The sequence below is a fragment of the Mesoplodon densirostris genome, chromosome 12 (genome assembly GCF_025265405.1).
Source record: "Mesoplodon densirostris isolate mMesDen1 chromosome 12, mMesDen1 primary haplotype, whole genome shotgun sequence".
NCBI lineage: Eukaryota > Metazoa > Chordata > Mammalia > Artiodactyla > Ziphiidae > Mesoplodon > Mesoplodon densirostris.
This window is the reverse complement of record NC_082672.1, coordinates 69,310,217-69,326,886: the sequence shown is the minus strand read 5'-3', so window position 1 is coordinate 69,326,886 and position 16,670 is coordinate 69,310,217.

Below are 16,670 nucleotides of genomic sequence, written 5' to 3'. Positions count from 1 at the left end.
CATCTATGTGGTAAAATGCCAGATACCATGGCTTTGACAATAATAGGAATTTTTTGTTCTGCCACTTTCAGCGTTAATTTTCTTCTCCTCTTGAAATCAGGAGGAATTCCAAAAATCTTTTATATCAGATTTGCAAATACCAGTAAGTTACCCACCCCCACTCTTTCTTTATCAGCTTGCACCGTAAAATGAATAAATTCAGCATATTTTCCTGTTCACCAAGCATAAATTATTACTAACTGTGGAGAGAGGCTATTTGAAAAGCTGTTTTATTTTATAGAGGAGGCGTCTTTTTTTTTTTTTTTTTTTTTTTTTTTTTTTTTTTTTTGCGGTATGAGGGCCCCTCACTGTTGTGGCCTCCCCCGTTGCGGAGCACAGGCTCCGGACGCGCAGGCTCCGGACGCGCAGGCTCAACGGCCATGGCTCACGGGCCCAGCCGCTCCGCGGCATATGGGATCCTCCCAGACCGGGGCACGAACCCGTATCCCCTGCATCGGCAGGCTGACTCTCAACCACTTGCGCCACCAGGGAGGCCCGAGGAGGCGTCTTTTATCTGTACAGGATTCTGTTTGAAATCAACATAGATACTGTCTCATCTTTGTGACCTCAGGAAACTGAACTATGATGACATATTTCCATTCTAAAGAGGGCAATGAGAAGATTCACGTGTAAACTGAATAAGCTCTGCTAATCTATTCCTGTTCTTGGATCAGATTCCCAGTCTTTGAAATACTAGGAGAATCATCAGAGCATTTGTATGTGATATGACACCATCGCAAATTATCTAACGAGTGGGTTCTAACTGGCAGACTTCAGCCCTGGATGGGGGGGGAGCCCTTCCAACCAAAATGCATTACATGTCTTTCATACCATAGCCCTTTAGTAATGGGCTGTTGCTCTGTTATTCTTGCCAGCCTTTCAGCTCTAGTGCGGTAAGTCATGACTTCCTTCAAGGGCGCTCTGTGATTCCCACACCTGAAAGGATTGTAGCAATTTGGTAAAGTATCAGTTTGAAGTAGCACTAACAAAATGTGTATCTGTCCAATCATTATAGCTTTTATTCGCTGCCAAACAGCCAGGAAATTCACAAATAGTTTTCATGAGGTAGCTAGCGCATTTATTCAGTCATTTAATCTGATGCCTGTCTCCTGCCTGGTGCTTTCATCATAAGAAATTGGGCATTGAACCATTGAGGCTGGCATTTATCATTAACATGCTATATTGCACCCCTCACCATTTTCTATTTCTTGGTTGCTTTTTCATTTTTTCTATTTATTTATATTTTTATTTTGGAGGAGTGCAGAAAACATCAATGATTTCTGAAAACGAACATTTCTTTTTACTGAAGTATAGTTGATTTACAATGTTGTGTTAGTTTCAGGTATACAGCAGAGTAATTCATATACATATATATATACACATACATATATATTTTTTCAGATTATTTTCCATTAGTTTATTACAAGATATTGAATATAGTTCCCTGTACTATACAGTAGGTGCTTGTTGGTTGTCTATTTTACATATAGTAGTGTGTATCTGCTAATTCCAAACTCTTAACTTGTCCCTCCCCCGCTTTCCCCTTTGGTAGCCATAAGTTTGTTTTCTATGTCTGAGTCTGTTTCTGTTTTGTAGATAAGTTCATGTGTACCCTATGAAAATGAACATTTTTAGTGAAGCCGCTCTGGACTCTGACTTCTAACTATTTGGGCATTTGTGCTAAAGAAAGGAGATTGGGCATTTTGAACCTTGTGTGGTAAGGCAGAAGAGAATCCTGAATCAAAGCCTCTTGGCTATGAGCAGGGCTGACTCACACCCTTGGCTCTTCCACTCAGCAGGAAGCAGCACTCGGGGGAGCCTGACTCACTTGCCAGGCGGCACGTGCATGAGGTTGAACAGTGAGACCAACTGCCGTGTTGGTTGTTCTCTCCGTGAAGAGAAAAGCATGTGAAAATTATTCATCCTCATATGTTAGGTCTTAAAATAGTTTGCTCTGTTGATCCATTTATAAGAAACGTGCAACCACTTTTCTCAGCCCGCCTGGGTGAAAGGTCATGTGACCGAAAGCACTTTGTGGTAGAAACACATGAAGTTTAAAATGTTAGGGTCGATTTTGACTACTCTCCCTTTCTTGCCTGAAAATATCTCTTCAGTCACAAAATAGTTACCCTGAACTTCCTTATTGTGGAAGCCACCCCATAACTCAATTTGGCCCTTATAACCTCTCACCTGTATCAGTGCTATGGCTTTTAAAGGGCATGAAGTGGTTAGGGTTCCTTGGTTGCAAGCAACAGAAACCAATTCTGGCTAATAGAAAGGAATTACTGGAAGGACACACAGAATCAGCAGGAGATGGGCAACTGGGTTTGTGAATAGGTAGGAACAAGGCATCTCTGGAAGCCAGGAATCAGGAAGCACAACACCTGCTTCACAGCAGGTTGAATCTGATTGGGGTCAGGACGGCTGTGGCCATGGAGGACGTGCAGCCATTCCTGCTGACCTTGCATCATTGGTTTAGAGTCCAAATGACACCTTTGTCCCTGGATGTGTTGGGGAGAGAAGAAAGAAAATCTGATCCCATGGCTTCCTGGGTCCCTGGAATTAACGTCCCTCTAAGAGGACACGTAACACATGCTGGGATGAGGTAAGGACCAAAAATAAAACTGGAGGGCCGTTAGAAAGTGGGAAAGGATGCTAGGTGACAAATATCCACGAGAAGGCACTTTCTCCCTCCAATACCTCCGCTCTCCACCTCATTTCAATTTAACAAACATTTACTAAGTATCAGCCCTGCACAAGGGGCTGTATTCGGTATCAGGCATTCTGGGAAAAGGGGTCTTCTACACTTTGCTACCAGTTGTGTTGTGTTTAATGGGGCCAGGTACTCTGACAGCTTTTTTTTTTTTTTTAATTTATTTATGGCTGTGTTGGGTCTTCGTTTCTGTGCGAGGGCTTTCTCCAGTTGCGGCAAGTGGGGGCCACTCTTCATCGCGGTGCGCGGGGCCTCTCACTATCGCGGCCTCTCTTGTTGCGGAGCACAGGCTCCAGATGTGCAGGCTCAGTAATTGTGGCTCACGGGCCTAGTTGCTCCGTGGCATGTGGGATCTTCCCAGACCAGGGATCGAACCCATGTCCCCCACATTGGCAGGCAGGCTCCCAACCACCGCGCCACCAGGGCAGCCCCTGATGGCTTTTTTTAAAGACTATTTTTTTTCAGAACAGATTTAGGTTCACAGTAAAATTGAAAGGAAGGTACAGAGATCTCCCATATAATCCCTGCCTCTGTGTAAGCACAGCCTCCCCAGTATCAACATCCCCCACCAGAGTGGTACATTTGTTACCACTGGCCCACTTACATTGTCAAATCATAATCACTCCAAGTCTGTAGTTTACATTAGGCTTCACTCTGGGTGTTGTATATTCTGTGGGTTTGAACAAATTAAAAATGACATGTATCTACGTTTATAGCATCATGCAGAGTATTCACACTGTCCTAAAGATCTTCTGTGCTATACCTATTTACCCCTCCCTCTCTCCAACCCCTAACCACTGAACTTTTTTACTGTCTCTACAGTTTTGCCTTTTCCAGAATGTCACATAGCTGGAATCATACAGTATGCAACATTTTCAGATTGGCTTCTTTTACTTAGTAGTACGCATTTATGTTTCCTCCATGTCATTTCATGGCTTGATAGCTCTTTTTTTAAAGTGATGAATAATATTCCATTGTCTGGATATGCTACAGTTTATTAATCCATTCCCCTACTGATGAGCATCTTGGTTGCTTCCAAGTTTTGGCAATTATGAACAAAGCCGTAAACGTCCACGGGCAGGTTTTTGTGCAGATGTTAAGTTTTTAATTCCTTTGGGTAAATACCAAGCAGCTTGATTGCTGGACCATGTGTTGGGAATACGGTTTTGTAATCCCATGGTTTTCACTGAGGAGAGGCGATGAAGAACTGGCCACCTCTGACATGCGTTCCAATGCTGTCTTCTGAGATTACCTGAAGGCTTCCTCCTGTGTTTCCCATCTGCATCCCTCTCTGGAGTTCTTTCACCCCCTCAAGTGCACTCCCCCACTCCCTTCCCCTGTGTCTTGGTCTTACTCTCAGCTACCTGTCAAACAATATCATTGAGATGTTAGTTGAAAGCAAACGTAAGGGATCTCACTGGGATGCTGGAAATGTTCTATATATGGATTTTGGTGACGGCTGCCCATCTCGGTAAATTTACTACAAATCAATAATACATTTTACATTTAGAACAGGTGAATTTGACAGCATGCAAACAATACTTTATTTCAGTTGTTAAGGAAAAAAGATGTCAGGAGATACTGAAGACTGGTAAGTGCACTCCCTTGCTCGGAAGAGCCTTCTGGAGGGGAAGCAGGTGATGGAGAGCGGTAGAATGTTGAAGGCAGGGTTGGACAAGCCCGGCCAGGGCACACATGGTGCTGGGACTACAGACAAACTCACACAGTGTTGGGGAGCAGCCTCACCGGTTACTTCTTGATCATTTGTCATCACTCTGCTTCAGGGAACTGGGGGCTCAACAGGTGTTCACAAGAGGTACCTTGATGCCGGTCCATGAGCCAAGACCGGGCATCACACACGGAAGGAGCCTCTCAGGAGGGGTGCAGAGTGAGAGGTGTGGTCTACTTCTTGTGCGAGAGGACTGCTGTTTTGTGTCCCCTGTTTCCTCCCAATTGTGCCCCCCCTTATCTCTGGAAGTTCACATGGGAGGAGACGATCAGTGGAGGTATGGCATACTCCCCCTCCCCCCAGAAGGCTTCCAGCCCCTGAGGTCTGTCCTAAGAAAAGGAAAGATACACTGCCTTGTAGGACTAGAAGCTTTGCTCCAAGGACTCTAAATCCCAGAGACTCCGTGACTCTGACTTGGAATCCTCTTCTGGCCATGTTGTTGCATGGCCCAGAGACCATTCCATTGGTAGGATTATTTGTTTCAGCAGATGTCTCTGTGCTAGAGAGTCTGTCAAAATCTACAGTGCTTATCACAGCCAATCTTAATGATTTTTCCTGGCTTTTGGGGTCCCCAGCAACTATCTCCATCTTAACTCTGTGTTTTTTCTCACTACCCTTGACATTGGCTTCTCTGCCTGTACCAGGTTTTCCCTCTTCCCTCTTATACCATGTTCAGCCTTCACTGTTATCTTCTTCCTTGTCTGGGATGATTTCCCTTTACTTCCTTCTCAGGCTGGGTGAGGTGCCACTTCCTCTAAAGATCTTTCCCTGACTATTTCTATCCCACAATATTCTTCTATTCCTCTCAACCTAACAATGATTATAATCTGTATCACACAACTTGAACTTGATTGTTCTATTATTCTGTATTTTTCTTATTTTTTGTCTTGTTAAATCTTATGCAAGTTGATGCCCCGCCCTACAAAGGTAGGAACTCTGTCTCTTATTCTTTGGTATCTCCCACAGCATGTAGAGTTGTGTTGAGACCTTAAAAATACCCTGTTACTCTCTGCTGGGCTCCCTAAATTTCACTGAGCTGTTACCCTGGGGCTGTGTGATAGCCTTTCTCAAAGGCCACTCTCTACCTCTTTGTTTACAGTGATTTTGGGGAGGGTACTAATTAATGACCTCTCTGCCATGGTTTAATGGAGAATACAGCTTCTCTCTTCCCCAGTAGGTCTGCATCAGAGGCAACCCTTCCTGATATTTTCTCCACTCTCCCACCTGCTCCTCCCCTTGGGTGAATGAATGGCTAATAGAAATGGCCAAAGCTTGATAATCCTTTCGGCAAATTATAAGAGGATGGACTTGGGTTCCTCGAAAGAAAATGGGCATAGGGACGTCCCTGGCAGTCCAGTAGTTAGGACTCCACGCTTCCACTGCAGGGGGCATGGGTTCAATCCCTGGTTGGGGAACTAAGATCCGTGCATGCTGTGCAGCATGCAGCCAAAAATAAATAAAGTAGTAATTAAAAAAAAAAAAGAAAATGGGTATATGTCCATGTCTCTCAAACAAGAACAGCAAAACAAACCAAAAAGGAAATGGGCTCCAGCTTCTCTCTTCATTGCCTGCCCCTTGATCAGTGAGAAAGGCCACTTCCCACTTGCTTTCTCCACTCAAAGCAAGGTCTTCCTATACTGATGACGGTGTTGGAGGGAGATGGGCATTTTCACTTTCTGTTCCAGCGTTTCTACCTACAACTAACTAGGAGTCTAGTCAGAACTCCCCTTTCCCATCGGCTCTGCCTGTCCTCAGTTTGGAGTAGGAGATAGGAAGCCAAACTACATACTCCAATCCAGCTGTTCCCAGGAAGCCTAAACCTCCAGCAAGGGGTTATTTAGGTGGTTGCTTAGTCTATTAATAACACCGATATTGGATGTTAATGCTTGGATTCTTGTTCAGGTATCTGTTCTGGCATCTCCACAGCAGTGGAGTGGAAGATGGGTGACTGTTAGTTTGGGCGTCCTAACCTTAAACCCTAATATGAGATAAGTCCAGGAATTGGGTTGACCAGATGGTTGTGTAATTTTAGCTGAGAATGGCTTATCATCTTAAGTAGGAATGGTCCATGTGGCACTGGAGGATGCATATATATGTGCGTGTGGTAGAGCTCTCTTTCCCATAGCTATTCAGAGCATCTGTGGGCTGAGATTCTCAAGCAGGCCATCAGAACTGCCAGACCATAAAAGCCTACATTGGCTTTGGGGGGACCCTGCCAATTTGTGCAACATCTGATAAGATGTTCCTGAATCTTCCAAACCTCTTGGCCAGCATTTGAAACATCTTCCACATCCTGGTCTGCCCCAGCCAGTGTGGAAACAGCTGACAGTGACCTGTCATTAGCAGCACAGTGCTGGAGAAATGAGACCCAAGGTTAGCATCCTTTTCAGACGTGGGGATGCATTTCAACATACATGCACAGGCATTGTCCCAAATCTCACCCCTACCCATTTAATCTTTGGAAGTGGGGCCAGTACCTCTCTAGCTTAGTGGTTTTGTGTCTCTTGGCAGTCATTTCCTATACTGGAAACTTCTCCGCCTCTCTCCCTTTCTAGTGGCAGACACACTCATGACTGGGATTGTTCAGGATTTCTGTGAGGGCCCTCTGAACTCTGTACCTTTACCCGACCCCAGATGGTTCTACATGTAAAAGAGAGAGACGGTGGGGTAAAGCACGGACCCCGGAGGGCCTTTCCAGCAGGAAACACATTACCAAGCTTTGTCGGCCTCCTGGCTGAGAAACCTGTTTGTTTTTATTACTAAAACTCCATATTCATCAGCAGAAACATAACAACAACAACAATCATAATAGCACAAGACTGTGCTCAGCCAAGTCTTGATTTCCTGATACGAGGAGCAAAATGCACCCTCCCGCCTTGGGCCCCTGCTTGCATGGAGGTGAATGCGCTTTGAAAGCCCTTTGATTCTGAATGAGCAGCAGAATGAAAGGGGCTGCACTGAAAGTGGGGAGGCTGAGCCCTCTTGCTGGCCCTCCAGCATCCTCACTGAGCCCAGCGGTGAACCTTTGGGCTCTGCCGCTGGCCTGCTAGTTAAATGCGACCACTGAGCAATCACTTGACAGGATTTCCAGCTTATTAAAAATGGAGTGTGGCCACCAGGGATTTGAACAGAAGAATACTAAAAGAGAACCTAATAAAAACTTAAAAACGTGCACACGCACATTCCAAGGGAGTGCAATCTTAACACCACCGCCCCCCCCGCCCCCAAGATTAGGATTTGAAGATCCAGGATGAAGAAATGAAACTAGAGCTATAACACTGAATTGTTCGCCCTGCGCTTTTTTTATTTTCCAAAATTGTTTTCTCAGTGAAGGAGCAGTGATTGCTTGTTAGGTTGCTTATACCTAATTTACATTTTATGTATTTCGAGATGTAGGCAGGCACTCGTATAGATCAGTAAAGGAATATAAACATTCAGACATTCAATAACAAAATTGTGTCTTCTAATTTTAATGAATGAAGTATGTGGCACATGTAGGAAAATCATACTGTCAGCTTCTGTAACCTTGGATGGCATAGATCTTATGACAGGGTACCATTTATCCGTCATTGCCCTCACCTGCTAATGAATAAAAATATAAAAAATACCTTTTCTGCAAACCTCCTGATACTGTCTTTTTGCTACTTCTCTGTGGTTTCTTTGTAGGTAACCTTAAAAGAGATCTGGTTTTCAGTGTAATGATTGAAACATGTAGGATGTCCCCCAGTTTTGTTATATAAGTGACTGTTTCTTTTTTTTTCTTTTCTTTGTTTTTTTTTTTTGTGGTACGCGGGCCTCTCACTGTTGTAGCCTCTCCTGTTGCGGAGCACAGGCTCCGGACGCGCAGGCTCAGCGGCCATGGCTCACGGGCCCAGCCGCTCCACGGCATGTGGGATCTTCCCGGACCGGGGCACGAACCCGTGTCCCCTGCACTGGCAGGTGGACTCTCAACCACTGCACCACCAGGGAAGCCCTAGCTGACTGTTTCTTGCTGCCTATTACCTTTCATACATTTTCACATTTTCCTCCGGAAGAGCACTGCTGGCTCCCCTCTTCTGGAGCACTGAGAGACTGTTGGTGGCGTATTTATTACACCTGCTTCTCAATGTGAGTAGGGTTACAAAGAGGTCAGCACAGGGATGATTGAGTCACCCTCAGATCGGCCAGTGGTGACTGGTAGCTTCAGCAGAACATCTAGGAGTCAGATTCCAGAAGCCAGATTTTCCTCATCAGGCAGAAGGGTGCGGTGGAGAGAGCTAAGCACCAGCAGGCACGGGACCCACCTCGCTCTCCCTCTCCTGCTAATAACTGTTTCACTTTAGACAAGACCTTTCCTGTCTTTGTCCTTCTATCTCTTCATCAGGGACATGGGGGTGGGTGAGGGAGGGCTTGATAATCTCTAGGCTTGGCTTTGACACTCTGATCATTTGATTAGAGAATGAGAAAAATCTGAGAGGCTCTCCCAGGCTCGGCTAGCTCACTGCCTCATGTGATAGCAATTCTGTACCAACAGCACTCCAGATAAAAGGCAACCTGGTCCAAATCAATGATAAAATGATAACTCATTTAGGGAGTGCTTTCTATGTGGCGACTAACACATATAACTGAAAGAAGGATCTCCACTTATCTTCTGCCCAGAGATTGAGGAAGAGGCTCTGTGCCCCTGATGAAGCTAGGGGCAGGACAGGAATAAAGACGCAGATGTAGAGAATGGACTTGAGGACACAGGGAAGGGAAGGGTAAGCTGGGACGACGTGAGACAGTGGACTTATATACACTACCAAATATAAAATAGATAGCTAGTGGGAAGCAGCCGCATAGCACAGGGAGATCAGCTCGGTGCTTTGTGACCACCGAGAGGGGTGGGATAGGGAGGGTGGGAGGGAGACACAAGAGGGAGGGGATATGGGGATATATGTATGCATATAACTGATTCACTTTGTTATACAGCAGAAACTCACACAAAATTGTAAAGCAATGATACTTCAATAAAGATGTTAAAAAGAAAAAAAAGCAAGGGGCTGCGTGGAGGTTTGTTCACCGTTATATTCCAAATGCCTAACAAGGTGCTATAGGAAGTGGATAAATATCTGTTGAATGAATGAATGAATGAAACATTCATAGGGTCTTTCTGTGCTTAAGGATATTTAAGAGATCTCTGGCTTCCTAATGGGTCAGTTTCTGATCCCAGGAAAAGCCCAATGAGACATAATTTGTAAATGAGGGAAAGGGCTAGGGAGGGAAAGGTAAAGGAAAGGAATTAACATTGCTCTGAATAATAATATGAGTCTGGCTGCATTGTGAATTAAGACTCAGGAAAATATTTCTCTTCTTCAACCATTGGCAATTTCTGAGAATGAATGTTGTGTGTATCTGAGTGTGTGTGTGTGTAAGGAAGAGAGAGACAGAGGCAAAGACAAACAAGAGATCCAAAGTTACCTGCTGACAGCGGGGATAGGCGTGTCTTCAACTTACCTCTTGAAGGGGAACCTACACCTATGCTGTGTCCTGTTGCATGGCTTAAGCATGTCAAAGCCCCGATAGACACACACCTTGGGACAAAGGCCATTGTGATCTGGTCTCCTGAAGGCACCTGGTCCTTAATCCAGACTGAGCATCTCAGACCCGGGATGTACTGCTGCAGGAGAGGGGAATCCTGTGTGTAGAGAATGGGGTTTCTCAAGAGGTGGTCAGGGAGGAGAGCAGGTTAGAAGGAAGTTGCCTTTGAAGACGGGGACATGGGAGCAAAGTTAGGATCTAGGATTTTCTGAGATATCACCGTGAAAAGTTGAACTTCTTGGATATTCTGGAATATAAGACAATTTATGTTTAGTGCAAGGTTGAAAAATGTTCTTTTCTTTCTGGTGAAATTTCTCTTAATTATTCTAACCTTTCAAGAGATTCTGACATTCCCACTTCTGCCATTTCAGGAGATTAGGAACAGATTAGGAAAGAATAGAAAAGTGCATTTTTATTAAAGAGAGCGTTCTTATTTGTTTGCTTTATTACTTAACCAAAGAAGCAGAATCCTACAGACTCAAGTTTGGTACTTACAAAGGTCCAGGGAGGCCCAAATGCAATGAATCACTGTCCCGAAGAGAGCCTGGGTTGGTTACCATTTTGATCACAGTACTCTTTCAAAATCAATGCCTAGAAATGAGTTTCACCAAATTTTTGAGCACCTAACACTTTCATGGTATAATTAACGTTACAGATGTGGGAAAAGCAGCTGTGGCTTCTTCAAGGACCACGTGAACTCAAGCAGTTACTATAACTCGAGGATCATTATTTGCCCAGATAATCCTGAGTGCCTCTTTGGCCATAATTGGTGATTGAATTGGACCAGAATTAACAACAGACACGGAAATACTTTGGCAAACAGGAAGATTTTCTGGTGTGTCTTGCTTGTCTGGTCTCCTCATTCAGTAGGTCATCCTGAGCTCCATAGTAATTGTGCTTACCCATGGATTATGAAGATTAGGAGAGAAGAAGCTGCCAGTCTAGAAAATTCTGCTCTTGCCTGGTAAACCAAGGAACACACAGTGCTGGTAGCTTAGAGTGCCATTCAGGCATGACAATAGAAATTAAGTCAGGCCTGGACACTAAAAGCTGCTTTTTCCATCAGGCAAAAAACCATTCTTCTATAATGGTTCAACTTCTGAAGCCAGAAGTTGTTTAAATAAGAAAAACTGGTTTGGGTTGTTTCTTGATTTTTGTTGGCATTGCTGCTAAGATGGCTTTATATTCCTTTAGAAGACATTACAGCCCCGTCTCCATAGCTTAATTTGAATATATTTTTTCAAAAAGATGAATGAATGCCCTGTTTTGTTTATAATTATAAGGATCAATGGCTGCCCCAGGCCCCCATAAAGCCAGGGGTCTATTTATTGAGGAAAAGAAAACAAAAAAAACAAGCTGCTTTGCCTGGAGGGCTTCCACAGGCTAGTGGTTTGAGAGTGGTTTCTCTCTCTAATGAGTATAATATTAAAATTAGGTGGCTTCAAGAGGTTTTATTTTGGCAGTATTTGAACTATATATACAGACATCTGCAAATGCTAATCATCTGATTCTGTGGGCACAGTGCACTGTTTGTGCTCATATCTATGCTGACAGAATTGGTTTTATGTACCTGCTTCTCCTGTCTCAGCTTCCTTCTATCTTTTTATTTTCTTTTAATGTGCAGGCATTTGCTGAAGTGTAACCACTCAGAAAGCATCTGGGCTCACATGGATTTCAAAACTGAACCCACATTTTAAGTTTCTCACCTCTCGATCTGGATTAGAAAAAAACGAATCCATCACAGTACCCAATCTTAATGGTTCTTTCACATTCCAAAATGCTTACATTTGCTCCTTGATTATAATCCTCAATTTGGAGTTTGGCTCCCTGCTTTGTCTCAGATTCCCAGGGGCCTTACAATAACGCTGAACATTTATTTGCATAGCACTTTTACAGCTCCTTTCAAATCATTAATTAATTCATTCATAAGATGTCTTTTCACGACTCCCATTTAATGCCTCCATAAGCAAACCGGGCCAAGCAGAGGTTAAGTGACTGGCCCAGGGCCACCTGCGGATTTGGTTAAGTCCTTTCATTCTTTTTTTTTTTTTAATTTCCAGGAAGAAAGATACATTTTTTTTTTTTTTTTCTCTTTGCGGTATGCGGGCCTCTCACTGCTGTGGCCTCCCCCGTTGCGGAGCACAGGCTCCGGATGCGCAGGCCCAGCGGCCATGGCTCACGGGCCCAGCCGCTCCGCGGCACATGGGATCCTCCCAGACCGGGGCACGAACCCGCATCCCCTGCATCGGCAGGCGGACTCTCAACCACTGCGCCACCAGGGAGGCCCGAAAGATACATTTTAATTCCAGTGTTCATCCAAATGTGCAACTTCAATATGACACTATCAGGATCAGTCAATGAACTTGGACGATCTGGGGAGATAGTTGCTCTTTGGGGAGTGTTAGGTTTTCAAGTAGAAATGAGAATGCTGTTACTTCTTTTTTTTTTTTTTTTTTGCGGTACGTGGGCCTCTCACTGCTGCGGCCTCTCCCGTTGCGGAGCACAGGCTCCGGACGCGCAGGCTCAGCGGCCATGGCTCACGGGCCCAGCCGCTCCGCGGCATGTGGGATCTTCCTGGACCGGGGCACGAACCCGCGTCCCCTGCATCGGCAGGTGGACTCTCAACCACTGCGCCACCGGGGAAGCCCTGAAACTTAAGAATTATTGCCCAGGAAGGAACTGGGATGCTGATGGTGTAAATTGAAGACGGGACAGGAAAGGCTTTGCATCTTGGTCTCCTTCCCAGGAGACTTTCCAAAGAAGGGAAAACTGGGGTGGCAGCTGGAGTGCAGAGCAAGCAGGTAAAGGTTTAAAATTGATAATATGCCTTTTGCCTCTTCAGGAGCCCATTGGTGAAGATAGGAATGAGGGAACGCAGGCTGGGAAGGCTTTCCCAAACTCTCACCAAATGCCTAAGAAAATCGTGCTTTTCCTCTCTGTGTCACCCCTGGGCTCTGCCTGCGGTACTCCACAGGGCTTCAGTAAAGACCTGCTTAATTGGCTGTTACCCTGAGCTCAGAATAGCGTCTGAGTTGGGAAGAAAAGCTGTTGCTCTGGAAAAAGATCAAAGAGAAGGAGGAAAACAGAGAGCCAGGGTGAGGAGGTGCGTCTCTGCCGGGGAAATGGACCAGAGAGAAGAGGCCAGCTCCCAGAGTGTAATAATCACTTCTGAGGATAGTCACTAGGCGGCCTTTACCCAAGTGTCCTGAAAGTACTAATTGGGACGTCATCTTGGTTTCCTGGAGCCTGCTATAACAAATTACCACCAATGTGTGGCTTAAAACAACAGACATTTATTACTTTAAAATTCTGGAGACAAGGAACCCCAAATCAAGGTGTAGTCAGGCTCAGAGGGAGAATGGGTTCCATGCTGACATCTGGTGGCTGCCAGCAGCCATCTTGGCTTCTGATGTATTACTCAATCTCTGTCTCCGTCTTCTCCCCGGCTGTCTTCTCTCTGTGTCTGTGTGTCTCAATCTGCCTTTTCTTTCTCTTATAAAGACTCTAGTCATTGGATTTAGGGCCCCCCTAAGTCCAGGATGATCTCACCTCTCCTTAACTTAATCACATCTTGCAAAGATCCTATTTCCAAATAGGTTTCCTTCGCAGGTACAGGGGGTGAGAACTTGGAGGTATCTTTTTGGGAAACAACAAGTCAACCCAAGACGGACGTCATCCTTCAAACCTTGGGTCTGGGGAGGACCTGAACATTCTCTAGATACTGCACACCTGGGTGTCTCCTGTGACTCCAGACAGACTGACAATGAGATTTTCTGGAGGCAGGGCTGACAGATGCTTCCTTCTGCTTCTCTCCTGTGCTGTTCTATCCACCCAACTCTCTAACCAACTAGAGGGGGGAATTGCTTGGAAGCTCCCAAGAATCCTCACTGCATCTCGTGTGCATAAGAGCAGGGGCTACTGTGTCATTCTGTTCACGAGACCAGGCAGACACCTTCCCTTCCTCCTGGCTCTAACTCTGCCTTTAGGGGCATGGTCCAGCAGGGAGGCTAGCTCTGTGATTCCTGGATACAGGGGCCTTGAGGGTAGAGGATCATTCTTTCCTTGACCGTGGTAATGCATAGGACACCAATCTGGGTCCTCTGGAAGTATCTTTGTATTGTCCTGATCCTCCTGTTTCGTCCCCAAATACCCCAAATCTGCTCTTTGGGGAGTTCCACGATCCTCCCAGCTACCCAAGTTAGTAACTTAGTGCTTCATCCTGAGATTTTCCTTCTCTCCTGCCCTACATCGAATCAGGCCCTGGGTCATGTTGAGTCCCCAACTTTCTATTTACTAAGCCATCCCCTCCTTTGCATCCTCTTCAGCCCTGTTATCTTTCAGGCTCCCATCACAGTCTTGTGAACTATTAACATTGGCTGTTTGTCTGGTTGGCTTGCCTCCAGCCAATCCTTCCTTTCTATCCACCCGCTACTCGACTCTACAGCAGTGTTGATGCTTCTGCCAATTTTTAGGTGTTCTCTTCCTTTAAATCTTCCAGTGGCTTCCCTTGCCAGATTAGTGTCCAAACTCTTTAGCAGGCTACAGAGCTCTGTATGACAAACTCGACTGCTGTCCATGAAGCAGACATACCTTCTGCTAAAAGGACCTCTGGGTGCTCCAATCTAGGTGCCTATGCACATAGCTGACAACGCCTCTACACAGCCCAGCACTTTCTCCGTGTCCTTTTGCTGCGAAACCATCAGCAATACCCAAGAGACTTTACTTTTTAAACCCAGGGCATGAATATTTTGTGACCTATTTGACTTTTAAAAACTTACCCTCTTTTTTCTTCCTCTGAAATCTCATCTCCCAGAGCCTACAGTGTGTGCTGGATTGGGTTTCCCGCTTGGCAGTCGAGATCTTTTCCTCTGAGTGTTCAGTCATTGGTCCCTTAACCTTTGCTTATTTGAAAATCTATCTCTAAAGCCTTATATTTCTTCCATTTTCCCCAAAGCTTCCTGGGTTCTACCTATTCAAAATTTTTTGGAATTCTCTGAGCATTCATGCTTTCATTCCTCCTTGCCTTTGCCCATGCTGTTCCCTCTTCCAGGAACACCAAGTGCCCTGTGCGTACCTGAGTCTCCTTCAAACTTAGGGGTTAGGTCTTCTGACTCCCCCAGGCAAGCTGAGGAGCTCCTTATGTGGCATTCCCAGGGCAGTCTAGGAAACACTGAGAACAGAACCTAGAACATCTATCCAACCTTAGAGTGGAGTCTTTAAAACTGTGTGTCAATATCCCATTAGTAGGTGGTGAAATCAATGTTTAAAATGCGATAGAACAGAAAATATCAAGTACATTGCATTTAGTAAGGGTCTGGTATGTGGACTTTTGCTGTTGCTGCTACCGTGTGTATGCGTGCGTGTGTGTTCTGGGTCTAGGAGTATTTCTCACTGTAAGTCATGGGCACTAGACAGTTACTTGAGTGGCAGGATCTCGCCTGCATCATCTTTGTACGCCTTGGCCCTGGTCCAGTGTTTGCAGAGGGTTGACAGTCAGCAAATGTTGGATGAATGAAGTGACTCAGTGCAGCTGTGAGAGTCCTGCACAAAGTTCTCCACACATTCTCAGGAGACCAAGAGGAGTCGTGACAAAACACTGAGGATTCTAGAACCACTTGCTGGCCCTACCCATGTCTGCAAATAGTCAAAGCCAGAAGTGCGGAGTGAGTCATGCCTGTGTCTTCTGCGGGTTACAACTCAGCTCGTATTTATTTAGCATCTACCTCTTTGCCACATGCCATCTCATTTAATCTTCGAAAAATGCCGCAGTCACGAAATTCCTTTTTTTAGTGTGTGACAGTGCGGTGCAAAGAGGGTTAAATGTTGCTTCGAGCTGTACCACAAACGAGGGCTGCTTGAATTTGCACCTTCTATCACTTAGGTGAGAGTTTGTTGTTTTGTACCAGGAGGTGTATAGGTCAGGAGTGTGGCAGCTTCTGGAAGGCTGTGGAGGAGAGTTAGTGTGGAGGAACAAGGCAGTAGGGCCACTTACTCAGCTGCAGCATTGAGGAAACAGCCACGCAGAGAAGGAAAACATCACCACACATGGGTGACAAAGACTCGTAAGGCCTGCGAAGAAGTGATTTGAGTGGGCGTGTCAAAGGACCATTAACCAAAAAGCAGAAGACAGGGCTCTCCAAGTACAGCGGGAAGGATTTGTCATACAGTTGTACTGTCACGGATGGGAGCCATCGGCAGCTGTGCGTGCTGCTCATACATTAAACACACTATTGTGGAGATTGATTTGGGAGCCTGGTCCCTGAAGCCCTCTCCTGCCTGCCTTCACCTGCCTGCTCCCTCCCCCCTCCCCCTCCCCTTCCCCCCGGCTCCTCCCCCTGCCCCCCAGCCCACCTCCTCCTTCCATCTGGATGCCTCCGAACAGATGTGGACAGAGCCATATGCTCCGCAGCTCTGACTCACACTGCTGTGCTTCTAGGTTGGCTCACGTTGGCTTATGATTAGTGTTGACCGTTATCATCTCCAAGTCAGATGGTGGTGATGGTTATCGACTTGCCCAACACAAATCTCTCTGTTTATTAGGAACCTTGCACACAATGAAAGGAATTCACTGAAAGATGAATACAAAATATTTGTACTTATTCATCTAAAACAGGCAAGTACACACAAAAA